This window comes from Leuciscus leuciscus (assembly GCF_965113295.1).
Source record: "Leuciscus leuciscus genome assembly, chromosome: 24".
NCBI lineage: Eukaryota > Metazoa > Chordata > Actinopteri > Cypriniformes > Leuciscidae > Leuciscus > Leuciscus leuciscus.
The window spans coordinates 25,730,855-25,743,603 of record NC_138723.1 but is presented as its reverse complement, the minus strand read 5'-3'; the positions used below and the strand labels follow the sequence as shown (position 1 = coordinate 25,743,603).

Genomic DNA, 12,749 nt, shown 5'->3' with positions numbered 1-12,749 from the left:
TCCCATGTGAGTGTAGAGACAAATAGGGTCTCTGGTAAAATGCATTCGGGAGTGGACGGGCTTTCGGAATGGCCAAATATACGCGATAAAGAATCGGGTTTGATATTTTTGGAACCCGGGCGGTACGAGAGAGAAAAATCAAAACGACCGAAAAAAAGAGCCCACCGAGCCTGCCTGGAGTTGAGTCTTTTGGCGGTTCTGATATATTCCAAGTTCTTGTGATCGGTCCAGACGATTAAAGGTACCCCCGACCCTTCTAATCAATGAAGCCATTCCTCTAACGCCAACTTGACCGCCAACAACTCTCTGTTACCAATGTCATAGTTGCGTTCGGCAGGAGATAAACGATGGGACAAAAACGCGCAATGATGCATCTTGTCTACTGTGGGATAACGTTGGAAAAGAACTGCGCCCACCCCCACCTCTGATGCGTCATCCTCCACCACAAACTGACGTGAGGGATCAGGGGCTATCAAGATGGGAGCCGAAACGAAGTGACTTTTCAGTTTGGCGAATACAGCCTCCGTTATATCGGACCACCTGAACGTAGTTCTGGGGGAGGTAAAGGCAGTCAGAGGAGTGGCTAGTTGGCTGAAATTGTGAATGAAACGCAGATAGAAATTGGCGAACCCCAGAAACCTCTGTTGGGCCTTACGGGAATCTGGACTTGGCCACTCTACCACAGCCTTAACCTTATCAGGATCCATATGCACTCCCTCAGACGAGACGATGTACCTTAGAAAAGAAACAGACTGCGCATGAAAATCGCATTTCTCCGCCTTGACAAAAAACCCATTCTCTAGCAACCTCTGAAGTACTCGTCGGACGTGCTGCACGTGTTCCTGGAGAGAAGATGAAAAAATCAATATGTCATCCAGGTAGACATATATGAAATGATCTACCATATCTTGCAGCACGTCGTTGACGAGTGCCTGGAAGACCACTGGGGAGTTGGACAAACCGAACGGCATGACCAAATATTCAAAATGCCCCCTGGGGGTGTTAAAAGCGGTCTTCCATTCATCCCCCTTCCTGATGCGAACCAAATGATAGGCATTCCGTAAATCCAATTTTGTGAAGACTGATGCTCCCTGCAACCTCTCGAAAGCTGAAGACATCAACGGCAAAGGATAAGTATTCTTTACCATGATGTTGTTCAACCCCCGGTAATTAATACAAGGTCGCAGAGAGCTGTCCTTCTTAGGCCCCATCCACACTACCGCGTTTTCGTTTAGAAACGGAGAATTAAAACGAATACGATCTCCGTCCACACCAGCGTTTTAGCTGCGTATTAGAATTGATCTCCGTCCACATTAAAACGACTGAAAACGTGGATCACGTGACCATTCACCAACACTGGGCATGCGCGTGCCGGTGTAAACACAACTTCATTGATAAAATTATCCCACCATGTGCTGGTTCTTCCTGGGTTAACCCAAAACCGACGCTCCATGTACGGTCGATACCGCCGCTGCACACGGGAATTGTCACAGATCGCTCGAATAATAGCTTGCCTCTGGCACATGTAGGCAGTTATAGCATTGTAAAATGCAGAATTTACTTGCACAACAGCTGCTAACAAAGATATACGCCATGACTGATGACACCCAATCATAGAGCCGAGCATGAGCCTCTACTACGTCATCGTTTCTAAAGTCCTCCGTTTTGACCCGTCCAGACTAAAACTCACTCCGGAGATAAAAAAAAAAAAGTCGGCAGCGTTTCTAAACTTCTCCGTTTTGGGTCTCCGTTTTTGCCATTTTAGTGTGGACGGGAGGTGCAAACGTAGCAAAAGGTCTCCATTTTTAAACGAAAACGCAGTAGTGTGGACGGGGCCTTACCCACAAAAAAGAACCCCGCCCCCGCAGGTGAAGAGGAAGGCCGGATGAACCCTGTTGCTAGAGAATCAGAAATATATTTCTCCATGGCCTCCCTCTCTGGAACAGAAAGTGAGTATAACTTGCCTTTAGGCGGCGACTTACCTGGCAGTAAATCTATAGCACAGTCGTAGGGACGGTGCGGAGGGAGAGAAGCAGCACGAGACTTACTGAACACCTCCTTCAGGTCTAGGTACTCAACGGGCACGTTAGATAAATCCACTGCCTCCTCCTGAAGCACAGGCACAGGCAGACGCAAGACAAGACTTATAACATTGAGTGCTCCATGCGGAGATGGAGTTCAGGTGCCAGTCCACTCTGGGGTTGTGTAATGTGAGCCAGGGATGACCAAGGACTATGGGTGCCAGAGGTGAGTCCAGGAGGAGGAATGATAAAGTCTCAGTGTGGTTGCCAGATGTGGTGAGAGTTATGGGTTCGGTGGTGAGTGCGATGCTGGGGAGACTTTGACCGTTAAGTGCGTTGACAGATATACTGTGAATCAGTGTGGTGACGGGGATGTGAAGCTTATGTGCAAGCTTACGGTCCATAAAGTTTCCCTCAGCTCCCGAGTCCAAAAGGGCGTGACAGTTGTGAATGCCGGCTGCCCATCTCAGTCTTACCGGGAGGAGTGTGGACGATGGTGATGAGGTCTTCTCGGCGGAGTTCCCACCCAATAGTAGCCTCAATGTTACTACCGGGCTTGGCCTTTTACTCGGCAGGTGTTAAGGAAGTGGCCCGTTCCTCCACAGTACAGAGTCTCTGGGATCTCCGCCTCTCCCTCTCCTCCCGGGAAAGCCGAGCTCTACCCACCTGCATGGGCTCGTGATCGACGATTGGACTGACCGTGTCACTGCTGCTGGACCGTGGTTGCTCCATCACTCCAGGAAAACGAACCGGAAGAACGCAACGTTCTATTCTAGAGAGACGTGCATCCACTCTGAGTGCCAGATCAATGAGTCCATTCAAGCTCGTGGGTAGGTCCAGCATGTAGATCTCGCGTTGGACACGGTCAGCCAACCCACGCAGGAACATGTCCCACTGCGCCTCCTCGTTCCATTGGCACTCGGTTGCCAGAGTACGGAATTCTATAGAGTAGTCGGAAACAGATCGGTCACCTTGTAAGTCGGCGAGAACTCTGGCTGCCTCTCTTCCTGCCATGGACCGATCAAAAACTCTCTTCATCTCTTCAGCGAGTGCCTGGAACGAGGCGCAGCATGGGTCTTGGTTCTCCCACACCGCCCTCCCAGTCAGCAGAGTCAATACGAAGGCCACCTTCGTTCTCTCGGTGTAAAAAGTACGGGGCTGTAAGGAGAAGTGCATGGAGCACCTAGTCAGAAACGCTCTGCAAAAATTGGGTTCACCTGAGTATGCCTCCGGAACCGGCAGACGAGGTTCCGACTGGAAGGGCGACTCCGATGGTGCGGATTGAACTGGTGGTGTGGGTGGCGCAGCGGGACTCCTTAGCTGTTGAAACTGCTGGGTGAGCTCGGACACCTGTGTCACTAAAGCTTGTACCGCCTGCCTCGTGTTCGCGATACTCTCTCCTTGAGAATCCATCCGGTTGATACTATGAGTGATGAAATCATCCATGTTGAATGTGGGTCCGCCTCATCGACTGTAAAAAAAGATGGACGAAGCCCCTTCGCTCTTCCATTGGTGAGAACTGAAGCCGCCAGTGTCCCGATATGGCGCTGACATCTTGGAACTTGAGTCTGCGCAGTTGCGATCTCGGGACCAGACCTGCTCAGTAGTGAGCAGGAAGTAAAGCCGCGAAATCAACGCTCCGCCCTCACTCTCACAGAATGCACTCTCCCTGAGTGCACTTTAAAAAAAATTGATTGCAGTACTACAAGAGGCTTGTTAAAATAAAGTAAATATTTACTCAGTCTTCCGAAGATCCCGAAAAAAATGCCGTTGGTGCTTCAGTGACTACTTCGCTCAGAGATCCTGTTAATCACAGCTGTCAATCATGACACCACTGCATCACGTAACTAACTAAAAACCAACTTATTTTTGAAACAGACACTTGAACTTACATCAGTGTGATAAAAACGACAGCAAATGAAATAAACCACATTTGGAAAAAAGATATTTGAAGTGTAATTTAATTGTTTAGTTAGTCTCACATCCCATTGAATAACACGGGGAGGCGGGGCGTATGACCTATACTAGGACCAGTCACCGGGGGGCGATCGAGACATTTTGGCTTCACTTTTCAGGGCTTGTGCGGCACGCTTGGTCCGCCTGCTTCCTCCATGGTCTGGTCAGAACCTTCTGTCATGATCGCAAGAGAGGAGACAATAGCAGGTAAAAAGTATGTTTATTGAGGAATTGTCAGGGTTTACAGATGATGCAGACAAGATGGTAAGTTTAATGCTTTAATTGCAGAATGAATCGGAGATGAAGACAATAGGTGAGTAACAGCAACACAGATAATCAGAATATGCTTAGCTGAATGGAAAAGTCTCTCTTTCTTTCTTTCTTGCAGGTGACGAAGATGGAGGATCGATGGAGGATCGATGAAGATGGCTGGCGTCTCAGGTAAGGGACCAGGTAAGTGTTTAGGAGTCTGTGAGTCTTGAATTGTCGTGTATAGACGAGACCAGACGAGGAGTGAAGGGAGAGTGCTGAATATAAAGGGTGAGACTGATGAGGGGGTGCAGGTGATGCTGATGATTAGTGATTGAGAGATTGAGTGCAGGTGTGCGCCACGGAGGATTATGGGGAATGTAGTGCACACAAACAGGTGAAGGCAGATGAAGGGAGAAGAACGTGAACGTGACCGTGACATAACTCCCCCCTCCCGCAAGGCGCGTCCCGCGCCGCAAACGGCAGAGTACGGGAGGGGGGGTGGGCATCCTGGAGTCCGAGACTGGAGGATGAACAGGAAAACGGACTCCAGGATGGCTCAGGTGACCTAGGTGGAGCTGGCTGAGGAGGTGGCCATGGTGAAGCAGGCTGAGGCGGTGACCACGGCAGTGCAGGCAGAGGAGGTGACCACGGCGGTGCAGGCCCTTCGGGTGGCCATGGCGGAGAGGACCCTTCGGGTGGCCATGGCGGTGAGGATCCTTCGGGCGGCCATGGCGGTGAGGACCCTTCGGGTGGCCATGGCGGAGAGGACCCTTCGGGTGGCCATGGCGGTGAGGACCCTTCGGGCGGCCATGGTGGAGAGGACCCTTCGGGTGGCCATGGCGGTGAGGACCCTTCGGGCGGCCATGGCGGAGACGACTTATAGCCGGAAATATCAGGCTTTGACACTGGGCTGGATGAGGCAGGGGGCGAAAGCGGCTCTGGGCTGGACAGGGCCAGTGACGAAGGCGGCTCTGGATTGGATTGGACTGGGCCAGCGGCGAAGAGAACTCTGAACTGGACAAGACCAGCGGCGAAGAGGGCTCAGAGCTGGACAGGACCAGCTGCGAAGACGGCTCTGAGCTGGACAGGACCAGCGGCGAAGAGGGCTCTGAGCTGGACAGGACCAGCGGCGAAGAGGGCTCTGAGCTGGACGGAACCAGCGATGAAGAGGGCTTTGAGCTGGGCGGAACCAGCGGCGAAGAGGGTTCTGAGCTGGACGAGACCAGCGGCGAAGAGGGCTCTGAGCTGGGCGGGACCAGCGGCGAAGAGGGATCTGAGCTGGGCGGAACCAGCGGTGATGAGGGCTCTGAGCTGGGCGGAACCAGCGGCAATGAGGGCTCTGAGCTGGGCAGCGATGAGGGCTCTGTGCTGGGCAGCGATGAGGGCTCTGAGCTGGACGGAACCAGCGGCGAAGAGGGCTCTGAGCTGGGCGGAACCAGCGGCGATGAGGGCTCTGAGCTGGGCGGAACCAGCGGCGATGAGGGCTCTGAGCTGGGCAACGATGAGGGCTCTGTGCTGGGCAGCGATGAGGGCTCTGTGCTGGACGGGGGCAGCGATGAGGGCTCTGTGCTGGACGGGACCAGCGGTGAAGGCTCTGTGCTGGACGGGACCAGCGGTGAAGGCTCTGTGCTGGACGGGACCAGCGGTGAAGGCTCTATGCTGGACGGGACCAGCGGTGAAGATGGCTCTGTGCTGGACGGGACCAGCGGTGAAGAGGGCTCTGTGCTGGACAGGACCAGCGGTGAAGAAGGCTCTGTGCTGGATGGGACCAGCAATGAAGAGGGCTTTGTGCTGGACGGAACCAGCGATGAAGAGGGCGTTGTGCTGGACGGGACCAGCAATAAGGGCTTTGTGCTGGACGGGACCAGCGATGAAGAGGGCTTTGCAAACTTTGGCTCTGGCTCGGGGGGAGAACGACGCTCACAGACTCTAGCGGGCAGGAGACTGGCTCTGGCGGGCAGGCGACTGGCTCTGGCGGGCAGGCGATTGGCTCTGGCTCTGGCGGGCAGGCGGTTGGCTCTGGCTCTGGCGGGCAGGCGATTGGCTCTGGCTCTGGCGGGCAGGCGATGCTGTCAGTCACAGGCGCGGCGGGCATGACGCTCATAGACTCAGGGGCGGCGGGCACGACGCCTACTGCCTTGGTCTCGGCAGCTCTGGCGTGAAGTGCGGGCTCGGCTGGACTGGCATCAAGTGCAGGCTCGCTAGTGCTGGTGACTGAATTCCGGATGATGATGGGTGGCGTGGTGAAGATGGCTGGAGATGGTGGTTGAGTGGCGATGTCCTCAACCTCACTTACGGTGAACCTTGAGCCACTCAACCACAGCACATGATCTAGATACTGGGAAAATGAGCCTGGGATTGCTTCCGCTGGAGCTTGCTGGTACAGATGGTTATCCAGTCCGCCCCAAAATACTGTTTTTAGGACATCATCTGTCCAGCTTACCCCAACAGAAAGCTCCAGAAAGCCAGCGACATATTCCTCGATTGAGCAGCCATCTTGAAAACAATGAATCAGACGATCAGCTGGGGTTAGGGTGAAGTGAGCAACTTCCATGCTTCTTGTGGTCTGGTCTTCTGTCAGGGTTTACAGATGATGCAGACAAGATGGTAAGTTTAATGCTTTAATTGCAGAATGAATCGGAGATGAAGACAATAGGTGAGTAACAGCAACACAGATAATCAGAATATGCTTAGCTGAATGGAAAAGTCTCTCTTTCTTTCTTTCTTGCAGGTGATGAAGATGGAGGATCGATGGAGGATCGATGAAGATGGCTGGCAGACAGATGGAAGGCGTTCGCGTCTCAGGTAAAGCCGATTTTAGCCCCGATTCACCCCTTCCGACAATCTTAAGGATGCTCCGATTATCGTAAAAATAATCTGATCAAATATTCCTGCCGTGTGTGGTGTGTTAAGACTGCTCTCGTCTGCTCGGAAGGACGTCGGGACCGCTCCGATCTCAAATCGGGGATATCCAACATGTTGGATTTATTTGGCCCGATTTCTTCTCGTGTGTGGTGTCCCCCGAGCACGCAGCCTGTGGACTGTGGAGTGTAGCCAATCAGAAAGCGAGGTGACGAGGCGGCGAGGAAACACCGGGAAATATAATCAAAACAGCCGGCGGCATGGCGCACCAGAAAGTCCGGTGGACGTCAGAGATCATCGCCTTTTCTTTTGATAACGTTTTTTTTTTCGGTTAAAAACAAACTACAAACTATTGCCACTGCATCCATGATTGTTTACTCTGAAGTCACGTTTGATCTCGAGGTATTTTGCGCGATTTCCCGTCTGATCTGGGAATGCTCGGGGGTCAAATCGGTTCGTGTGTGATGTGTTGATTTTGCCGTGTGGCTGCGCACCACACACTGTACGACCAAAACTGTTAGACCCGTGATTTTTTTATCCCCGTGTGTGGGGTCTCTCAGGTTTGGAAAATCGGCCGACAATTTTAAAATCGTCCCGTGTGAACCAGGCTTTAGGGACCAGGTAAGTGTTTAAGGGAGTCTGTGAGTCTTGAATTGTCGTGTATAGACGAGACCAGACGAGGAGTGAAGGGAGAGTGCTGAATATAAAGGGTGAGACTGATGAGGGGGTGCAGGTGATGCTGATGATTAGTGATTGAGAGATTGAGTGCAGGTGTGTGCCACGGAGGATTCTGGGGAATGTAGTGCACACAAACAGGTGAAGGCAGATGAAGGGAGAAGAACGTGAACAGGAATAAGCAGAGTGGTCAGAGTCACACACACGACACACTGGGGCGGGAGAGTGACACAGGGACTTCAATAGGCAACCGGCTGGTGAAGGGTGATGGCAGAAGTGATGATCCAAATCCAGGAAGGTGACGAAGATGAGTAGAGACAAAGACACAACGAAAACTTCACAGGAACACAGGTCACAGCCAAAACGGGACAGGAACAGACACTGCATACACTACAAGGTTCTGACAACAGAGGACACCAGTCACAGAGAATATAAAGGTGAGTTAGAGGGGAATCAGCTGGCGCTGCTGATGAGCAATGATCAGAGGACACAACCACACTAATTAACACACAACACAACAATCACACGAGACAAGGAAAAAGCAGTGAATTCATGAACCGTGACAGTAGCCGCGTTTCCATTACCCTTCAAATTGCGCAAATTGAAATTGCGACTTGAAAATACACTCAATGGAAACACGTCAATTTCGCAAAAACTCCCATTTATCGCAAAAAAGGTTTTACACTCGCATGAGGTGGTTTTTCAGGCAATTCGAAAAAGAAATATTTCGCAAAACTGCAATGGAAACAGTTTTTGCACATTTACAGGTCAGCTGAATTAGAAGGTGCTGTGTGTTTGGACAGAATACGAGACAGAGTTCTTTATTAAATTCATATAAGACACAATAATTACAGGAATAATGGATTCTAAACCTCAAATAAATGCCACAATCAAGACCTCGGAGCAGAAATGAGTGAGAAAACCCCAGAAACACTTCATATGTGCCGCTCACAGACACAGTAGGTTCTTTCCTTGCCATTAATGCTTGGATAACACGCCTACGTTTCCTTCCATTAATAATAATAATGTCTAGTGCGGTACGTGGCTGTGATATATATATAAACTTACCAACGTCCATTGTCATGATTTTTGGAACGACTTATCGCGAGAGGAAAAAAGGACGTTTTAGTCGCATAATATCGGTTAATGGAAACGCCGTCATTTTGCAATAGTTTTTTATCGATATTTAGAAAAAATCGCAAAAGTTTTGCGCGAATCTTTAATGGAAACGCGGCTAGTGTGTGTATGTGTCTGTCTGTCTGTTTGTGTCTGTCTGTGTGTGTGTGTGTGTGTGTGAGAGAGAGAGAGAGAGAGATAGATTACAGGTATACTATCCCGAGCATCTCCATATCTAATAATACTCTGAATGATTAAAGCCTAATTATGTTACTTAAAGACATATTAAAATAAAATTGGAGAAAGCACAATTTTACTTCTTGTGCATAAAATGAATGTCAAATTTTATACATGACCTGCATACTCCCTAGGTCAGTTTCAATTAAAGGAGGCCTACAATTTTAATAACAAAAAATGATTTGTAAACTAGTTCTAGATTTACTGATTACTGTATCACTGAAAGAAAGTCTGCACAGTAATTCTGGTTAGACACACTGGGCTCTATATCTCCAATGCTGTGTGTAAGTTAAATACAGTACAGACACTACTGGGAAAATAGAAAAAATGAAATGCTTAATAACTGTCCATATCATCACTCAAACTAATCCTTAGCTATTTTATCCCGTTTAAATCTCATTTGTCTTGATCCTCATGTATTACAAACATGTAATGCATTATTTCTAATTATTTATTATTCATTATTATTGGCCTGGCCGGCCAGTAGAAATAATCTTTGGTGTTGAAACCTGAGAAGTCTTTCACTTAAATGAAATATTATCTCTGAAATGACACTACTTGAACATGACAAAAAAAAAAAAAAAAAAAAAAAATTCTCTTAACTTCCATTCTTTACCAGCAAAGGAACTTTTCCCCATCACACCACATCACAGTTCTTTAGTGTTTGCAGATTAAAGCAAACCAAATCAATATTTAAAAAAAAGTCCCTGAAGACACGTTTGCAGTATGAGCTGAACTGAAGCAGCTATGCTGTTTGAGCTGAACTGAAGCACTTTAAGGGTTAATTAACTCAAAACACAACCTATATGAGATTTATCAGATATTTATACAACATAAATATAATATTACAAAGTGAACTTGAACTAAGTTACGTGCTAGTAAGAACATGTAATTCCTGTTTTTGATGGACTCTTTGCATAACAACATGCTGAAACGTAACAACTAAACCCAACGAATTCACAACGTTTTATTATAATAAGTCAAGTCAAGTCAAGTCAAGTTTATTTATATAGCGCTTTTCACAACACAGGTTGTATCAAAGCAGCTTCACAGTATTAAATTAAATAATACATCAATGTTTGTTTCTAGTGGAAAACGTCCACGTTTGGTAATGCTGATCAATAGTATTGTTGATTGATTAATTAAATTAAATTAAATGTCCCCAAATATCCCCAACTGAGCAAGCCAAAGGCAACAGTGGCAAGGAACCGAAAAACTCCATCAGATGACCTAATGGAGAAAAAAAAAACCTTGGGAGAACCCAGGCTCAGTCGGGGGCCAGTTCTCCTCTGGCGTTTATAAACTAGAGGTTTATAAACTAGAGGTCGGATGTTTTTAATTTTATTCTCTTCGTGGATGATACAACAATTTATTGTTCTGGCCCAAATCTTATAGAGCTTGTGTTGGTAGAGAGAGAATTATATAAACAAAAGAATTGATTTGATTTGAATAAATTGTCACTAAATTTAAATGAAACGAAATTTATGGTATTTAGTAATAAAGAGATAAATAATGAGATCAGGATTACTATTAATGAAAATGAAATAGAAAGAGTAAATCATATATAATTTCTTGGAGTAATTATCGATTGTAAAATGACATGGAAACCGCATATTTTAAACGTACAAAAGAAAGTATCAAAAATGATTGCAATTTTGTATAAGTTGCAATATATTTTGAACAAAAATGCATTACATTTACTTTATAGTTCACTTGTCACACCATACCTAACGTATGGTATTGAAATATGGGGAAATACATATAAAACTAGAACCAATCCAATTTTCCTGTTACAAAAGAAGGTTATCAGATTAATTAATTATGCACCTTACAATTCACCAAGTAATTCACTGTTTCTTCAATCAAAAATTTTGAAGTTTTATGACTTAGTTGATTTGTACACGGCAAAGTTTATTTACCAAGTTAAACATAATAAAATTCCTAAATGCTTGCAAATATTGTTTATCCAGCGAGAAAGTAAATATAATCTCAGAGGATTATGTATATTTAATCAACCACAAGTACATTCTACATTAAGAGAACACTGTTTATCAAATAAAGGAGTTCAATTATGGAATAGTTGCTGTAATGAGTTAAAACAAGCCACGTCTATTTTTCAGTTTAAAAATATTTACAAGAGAATAACAATGGAAAAATATTTAACAGAATGAAAATTAATTAAATAGGCTTGCTTCTGGTGTGGACAATGGTCCATTAATGTGTTAGTTTTATGAACAGATGTTGTCATTAATGTGCTGCATTTATGATTCTAAAGTTAAGGGCAGGCATAATAAGCTTTAGCTTCTGCCTGCACCTGGTCATCTATTGTGTTTCATGTTTCGAATGATTTGTTTGAATGATCTGTAAATGACCAAACCGAAATAAATGAAAAAAAATGAAAAATGATTTAACTGTAATCATCAAGATCGGTCAGAAATCTTGGAGTAACGTTTGATGACCAGCTGACCTTCACAGATCACATTTCAAAGACAGCTCGATCATGCAGGTTTGCACTGCACAACATCAGGAAGATCAGGCCTTTCCTAACTGAGCATGCAACACAACTTATCGTCCAGGCCCTGGTCATCTCTAGGCTTGACTACTGCAATGCCCTTCTGGCTGGACTCCCAGCATGTGCGACCAAACCCCTACAGATGATCCAGAATGCTGCAGCTCGTCTTGTCTTCAACGAGCCCAAGAGGGCCCACGTCACTCCTCTGTTCATCTCTCTGCACTGGCTACCTCTAGCTGCTCGCATCAAGTTCAAGGCACTGACGCTTGCTTACAGAACTATCACAGGCTCAGCTCCCTCCTACTTTCACTCACTCCTACGAGTCTACATCCCTACCAGACACCTACGATCGGTCAACGAGCGACGTCTCGTGGTTCCATCACAGAAAGCCACAAAATCACTTTCCAGAACATTCTCATTTACAGTTCCATGCTGGTGGAACGCTCTCCCCACCCTCATCCGGAATGCAGAATCCCTGACAACATTCAAAAAACAGCTGAAAACCAATCTCTTCCGTGAGCACTTAACCTTATAGAAAAAAAAAAAAAAAAAAAAAAAAAATCCTTTCCCTTTGAAACATCACTTATCAGGCTTATGCTACTCTGAATAATACCTGAACTTCGTATTTTGAGCACTTCCTGCGTTGTTGTTGCTTTTGCCTCTTTATGATGACTCGCTGAACTTAGTCCTAATTTGTAAGTCGCTTTGGATAAGGGCGTCTGCTAAATGACTAAATGTAAATGTAAATGTAAACTGTAAGATTAACAGTATTATATGAATGCCTGGCTGAAGAGATGCGTCTTTAATCTAGTTTTAAACTGGGAGAGCGAGTCTGAGCAGAAGACTCTAAGAACTCTAGCGGCGGCATTTTGGACTAACTGTAGCTTGTTTATTGAGGATGCAGGACAACCAGCTAATAAAGCATTACAGTAATCTAGTCTCGAGGTCATGAATGCATGAACTAACTTTTCTGCATCAGAATGCATCGGTTTTTTGAACCGATAAGTAGTACCTCTGTCTTGTCTGGATTTAATAAAAGTAAATTGCGCGTCATCCAATCTTTTATATCTTTAACACACTCTGTCAGTTCGGATAATTTAGCGTTTTCATCTGTTTTC

The 12,749-nt window shown here is 46.5% G+C and overlaps 1 long non-coding RNA gene across 1 annotated transcript in view; it reads left to right on the top strand.

Moving 5' to 3' along the window:
• The window catches only part of LOC309489274, a 45,229-nt gene that overhangs the window by 22,535 nt on the left and 9,945 nt on the right, over nucleotides 1-12,749 (top strand). The window lies entirely within an intron of this gene.